We start from the raw sequence: 6,070 nt of genomic DNA on the forward strand, positions 1-6,070 counted from the left end.
CTCCCACTGCTTCTGGGAGCTGTGCCAGGAACTGTGGGATAAATACCCAAAGGGTATAGAGACTGAAAGGGTTTAGAACAGCGTTGGTGTCGATACAAGACACAACTGAGTAGATACACCACATTTTTTACATTTAAGCCAGTTCTATCCCATTATAGAAAAGGGTCTGAGGATCAGAACTATTTTTACCAAAACTGTAATTAAATTGGCTGAAAAGGTGGTTAAAATGGTTCTGGCTGCTTCTCCTTTGTCTACACTGTTTCCCACTGCTTCTAACCAGTGGAATTTTTTCAAAACATTTCCTTGGTACAGGCCAGGGCTTTGACTCTCAGATTCTGCAATGGATGGGATTAAAGGCCTATCTACTACATAGTAGCATTGACCATGCAGGAAACTATTATTAGATGGTTTGATCTTGCCTGTATGGATGAAACCATATGAGAGAATGTTATAACCCTGTGACAGAATCATGCTTATGAAAACATCCATACAACATGCTTTTTTCATGTTTAGGTCACAATGAGCATATTTATAGTGTTTCTACTGATTTAGAGCAACAGAATATACATGTTTCAGAGTGGTAGCCATGTTAGTCTGTATCAGCAAAAAGAACGAAGAGTATTTGTGGTACCTTAAAGACTAAAAAATTTGAGCATAAGCTTTCGTGGGCTAAAGCCCACTTCATTAGATGCATGCATCTGATGAAGTGGGCTTTAGCCCACAAAAGCTTATGCTCAAATAAATTTCTTAGAATATATATGGATCATTTTCTAAAACATATATTGTATTATAAATCAGATCTAATTTATAATCATCCTCATTCCACCTCTGTAGGAAATAACAGAACCATTGTAAATGTACTAGCTAGATCACTTCTGTATTTCAAAAAAGATTTGAACCGTGATCTTGGGGACCTGTGGCAGCCGGGCCCGGGTCTCTCCTGCACAGACATGGCTGAAGCTGCATTCCATCTCAGCGCAGTCACGCTGTAAGTGTCCATATTTCCTGCATACAAAGCAGGGCCTGAGTTCTGGGTGACCACCCCGGGCAGGGGCTCCAGTTGGGCCTCTGAGGGGACTCCGATGGGTCCTTGGGACACTCGGCAGAGGGGGCGTGTATCCTTGTCGAGGTGGGAGTTTGGGGTGTCTAGCCCGAAGCCCCAAGTAAGCCTCTTGCCCGGAGGGGAGACTCAGCACTTTGGTCTGAGCGCCCCCTTTTTTTCGGGGTTAGGGCACTCTGGTCCTGGGGAGTGGGCTCTGGTAGATGGCCCCACCAGCACTTCGGCCATGAGGAAGTCTTCCAGCAAAGCGACGGTGGCGGCTAGTGTCGCTGGCTGATGACGAAGCACCCAGGCCCTTTCTCACACCCTTTCTAAAATAATTTGTTCTGTGACCTTGTCCGTGGTCCTCCTCTCTGGGTGTAGCCACTGCTTGCATGCTTTCTTCCGCTCTTGGGCCACCAACTGGGGTCTGGTGCTGGTGGGGTAGGTCTGGCTCCGGAACCGCTGCCGAGAGGTTTCTGGGCTGATTTCCAAGGTGTCCAGAATTGCTGCCTTTACCTGGTTATAGTCCCATGCATCCTTTGCAGACAGCCCTCTGTACGCTGTTTGGGCTGTCTCAGTTAAGTACGGGGCCAAGAGAGTGGCCCATTAGTCAGGGGCCCACCCTGCAACCAGTGCTACTCTTTCAAAAGTTACCAAAAACACTTTGGGGTCGTCATCGTGTCCCATTTTCATCAGTTGCAGTGGTGCGGGTGACTTGGCCGTGTCTCCTGGCTGGGGCTCTGCAGGGCATGGCAGTGCCACTGCCAGCTGCTGCAGGCATTGCCGCTATTGTTCCTCGTTCTGAAACCTCAGGTCCTGAATCAGCTGCTGTTGCTGTGCTCCCAGCTTCCGCTCCTGGCTCTTAGTCAGGGGCTTAATAAGTTAGTGCCGATCCATGGCTCTTTCTGGGGTACGTTCCCCCCCAGACTCCTTCTCACAGGGGTCGAAGGATCGTGCCCACATTCTCCACCATGTGTAGAGAGGCTAGCCAAGGCTTGTCTCTCTCTGGGGCGGCAGGGAAACACACCACCTGACTACCTTTGGGAATAGCTCTTGCGGGGAATTAGTCCAGCTGCGGGAGTCTTCCTTTATGGCCTTAGTGAAGGTACAAATAAACACAATGAGCCCAGGCCCTGGGTCAGAGCGGGGCACTGGTGAGTAAGGTGCTCAGGCCCTCGGGCAGGGGCTGAGCAGTAACAGTATATAACAGTAAGCCCAGGACATTGGCTCCAAAGGGCCTGGGAGATGGGGAGACCGCCACCCATGAATTAGGTGGCAGGGGGGATGCAGCCCCTCCCACTCCACTGCATCCCAGCCCAGGGCCCTAGCAGTGGCAGAAGACCCGCTGCTGAGTCCATGGGGATCCTGGCCGCAAAACACTGACTTGGGTTCTGGCACGGCTGCAGATAGATTAGGGTCAGCTGCCTCTGGGCTTCTTGCAGACTCCCTCTCTTGAGGTACCTGGGTCAGGGTGATGTAGGGTGACCAGATGTCCCAATTTTATACGGACAGTCCCAATTTTTGGGTCTTTTTCTTACATAGGCTCCTATTACCTCCCACTCCCTGTCCTGATTTTTCACATTTGCTGTCTGGTCACCCTAGGGTGGTGTCCTCAGGGGGGTCCAGCACCATGGGTTCCTCGGGATAACTGGCCAAGGGTAGACTTGGCAACTCCTCTAGGTAGCTGGCACGGAGCAGCCTTGGGTTTACTGCAGGCCGCTGGGCTTTTCCAATCAGGAGCTAGGCCGGAGGTGTCTGGCTTCCCCGGGGGCTGCTTCCCCAGTGAGCCCTGAGGTTGGGCCTCTATACTTCTTGGGCAACACCTGACCCTCTGAGGGGCAAGCTCAGAGCTCCCTGGCTCCGCCCAGTCTGGTGTCCGGAGGGGCTCGTCTCTCTCTGGGGTGGCAGGGAACCACACCGCCTCACTACAGTTGTTTATAAATATCAAACAAAAATTTAAAAAAGAAAGATAATGCTTAAAATGCATATAGTAATCTAGAGCAATTGCATGAGATTCTTATCCTCCCTTCTTCCTTTGCCCAGAGATTTTATTGACATCACATTGATTTAAACTGTGAAAACTTTGGGGTGTTATTATTACTTATTATTTGTATTATAGTTGTGCTTAAAACCCTGAGACTGGGATTCCATTGTGCTAGGTGCTGTACAAACATAATAAACAATTCCAGCCCTCAAAACAGACATGACAGAAACAATGTAGGAGGGGAAACAGAGGCAGAGCAAAGTGAAATGACTTGCCCAAGGCCATGCAGTAGACAGTGGCAGAGCTGTGAATAGAACCCAGGGCACCTTAGACAGAACCCACGTCAAGGCTGCTGCTATTCTTGGATCCTTAAAGAAACAGGATTTCCTCCCAAAACCCACTTATTCCTGGAACCACGTTCTCTCTCAATATCTCCTAAGTCCTTGTGTATATATCAGACTGTTCAAAATTGTAAAGAGCCATGCCACATGAATGGACTGACCTCGAGGCACCATTAACATTCAGAGGCAGACCTTGTCACTGTCTCCTATTCCCACTCCAGGCTTTCTGTCTTTTTTCATGCTCCACCTTATGATTGGAACAGCCTCCTGACTTATACCAAATTCCTATATCTTCGAATCACTCAAAGTAAACTAGTGATAAAATTCACAGGCCAGTTTTTGTTTTTCAACTTGACTAAGTCAGTTCATGTTTTTGGATTGCCCTGATTATTTTACAGAGATTTAGGGATTTGTTTCACATATTTTGAGCCTGTTAGTGCCATTTTTTTGTTAGCACTATATAAATAATAAATAATCCTTGTCACAGTGTGCGCATCCAAGAAAACTATGATAAAGCCACCTAATGATGACATTAAGTCACTATTTCTGTTCTGCTTTAAAAAAAGAGTTTGTCATTCTGAGTATCTCTACTTAAGGAACATTGCCACCTAGCAACAGCCTAAAAGTATCCTTGCAGGCTGTGGGACAAAAGCTATAAAGAACAGCTTCAGCAGCAGCTCCTAGAACATTTTCAAATAGCACTGAAAATTTTGTTTTTGTTCCTTTGCCAATAGCATTCAGTGCCAGCTGGCTTTCTGCAGAACACAGGAGAGAAATAGCAAGCAATTGACTTTTGGAAGCACACTTTAAAAAGCAACGTAGGTACAGTAGAAAAGAAATCTAAAAGAAAAGCCAAACTATGAGCTAAATCAGAGGTTCTCAAACTGTGGGTTGTGATCCCAAAGTGGGTTGCGACCCCCTTTGAATGGGATTGCCAGGGCTGGCTGAAGCCTGAGCCCCACTGTCCAGGGCCAAAGCCAAAGCCCGAAGGCGTCAGCCCTGGGTGACAGGACTCAGGTTGCAGGCCTCTTTCCTGGGGCTGAAGCCCCTAAGCTTCAGCTTTGGCCCCCCTGCTCAGAGTGGTGAGGCTTGGGCTTTGGCCGCCCCCACCCAGGGCAGTGGGGCTTGGGTGGGCTCAAGGTTCATTCCCCCCCCCTCCTGGGGTTATGAAGTAATTTGTGTTGTCAGAAGGAGGTTGCGGTGCAATGAAGTATGAGAACCCCTGAGCTACATTGTTCCTTTAAGGAACAGCATGCAGTAAGGGACAAAGTAGAGGCACATCAAACCTGGAGACTGTTCTGAGACACATCATGCCTCATGCAGCAAGGAGAGATTAGTTGCTACATGGCCCTTTGACAGTGTACAGAGTGGACTCCCTCAGCCACAGACCCATCTTCATTTGTCCCTTCCTTCCTCCTCTGAAAAGTCTAGCACCAGCTATAGCATTAAACTTGCAAAGTGCTGGCACTCTTTGAAATACATTTGACTTTGTGTTTAAAATCAGAACTGGTGTAAATTAAAAATAGACATCAGAGCATATGGTCTAGAAAGATATTTGAAAAAATATTTAGAACAAAAAGTAGTATAACTTATTCAGCAAAATAATGGCTCAGGGAGAAGACACAATTTGTCAGAGTGACACACAGACGGGCCTGTTAAAATGGACTCAGGGATTGTCGTCTTGGAGAAGAAACGTACGTAGTGGCATCTCACTGAATCATCATCAGAATACAATAGTGTAAGCGAACTCTATAGAAGTAAGTAATGATGATAGCCACAGTTATAACACTTTAGACACTTTACCCCAAAATAAGAGAACTAGCCAAAGAGGATACACAAAACAGCACAAATTTTGGATCTCATTTTTATTTTAAATGAGTATAAAACACTATCAAACAATGTAGTTAAGTGACATGTATTGTACCTCATTATTTTCCCGTATCATACATCTGTAGAAATGTTTAAGTCTCCTAAAATATGGATGTAAAAACTCACTCTAGCTCCTGTGGAAGAATAGATTAATCTGCTATAAAACTCTCTGACCACACCCTCAAGGGTAGTGGGAAGCTTCACATAGAATTTTCATTTTTTAATGCTCTGAAAAGCCAAATTTAACATAACTGTTTTCATAACTCTCAGAGAATGAGGTCAGAACAGCTATACAAGACCAAAGTACTATAAAATCAGTATTTTCCCAAACCCTTCACTGATACTAACAGGCTTTACTAAAATAGCTAAATACTACTTAGATTAATTGAGAAGTTATTAGAAGCTAAAAGATTTTCCTTATAGCTATGTTAGCCTCCAGTCAAGGCCGGATTTATAACTTACGTGCCCCTAGGCACAGCATCTTCAACGCCCGCCCTGCCTACAGCTAACCTTCATGTTGCACACAGTTTTAGAGAGGTAAGGTGCCCCTAGAATGCTGGTGTTCCTAGGCATGTGCCTACCTGGAAATCCAGTCATGCCTCCAGTATCTAGCCAATGAAGAAAGAGAAGAAATAAAGGGAAAAAATTGGAGTAAGATGCAAAAGTTAAATTATATTAGAGATAGGTAACAATTATTCCTTTGGGATAGAATGTCTAGATTACTTTTATTGGCCCCTTAGTTGTCTGTGTAAACATTCAGCTTTTTGTGTATAGTCTCCAGTTTGTATGTGTGAACTCCATGTAGAACATAACTTCTGCACTTTGAAATGTTCT

Source organism: Gopherus flavomarginatus, chromosome 3 (genome assembly GCF_025201925.1).
Source record: "Gopherus flavomarginatus isolate rGopFla2 chromosome 3, rGopFla2.mat.asm, whole genome shotgun sequence".
Classification (NCBI taxonomy): Eukaryota; Metazoa; Chordata; order Testudines; family Testudinidae; genus Gopherus; species Gopherus flavomarginatus.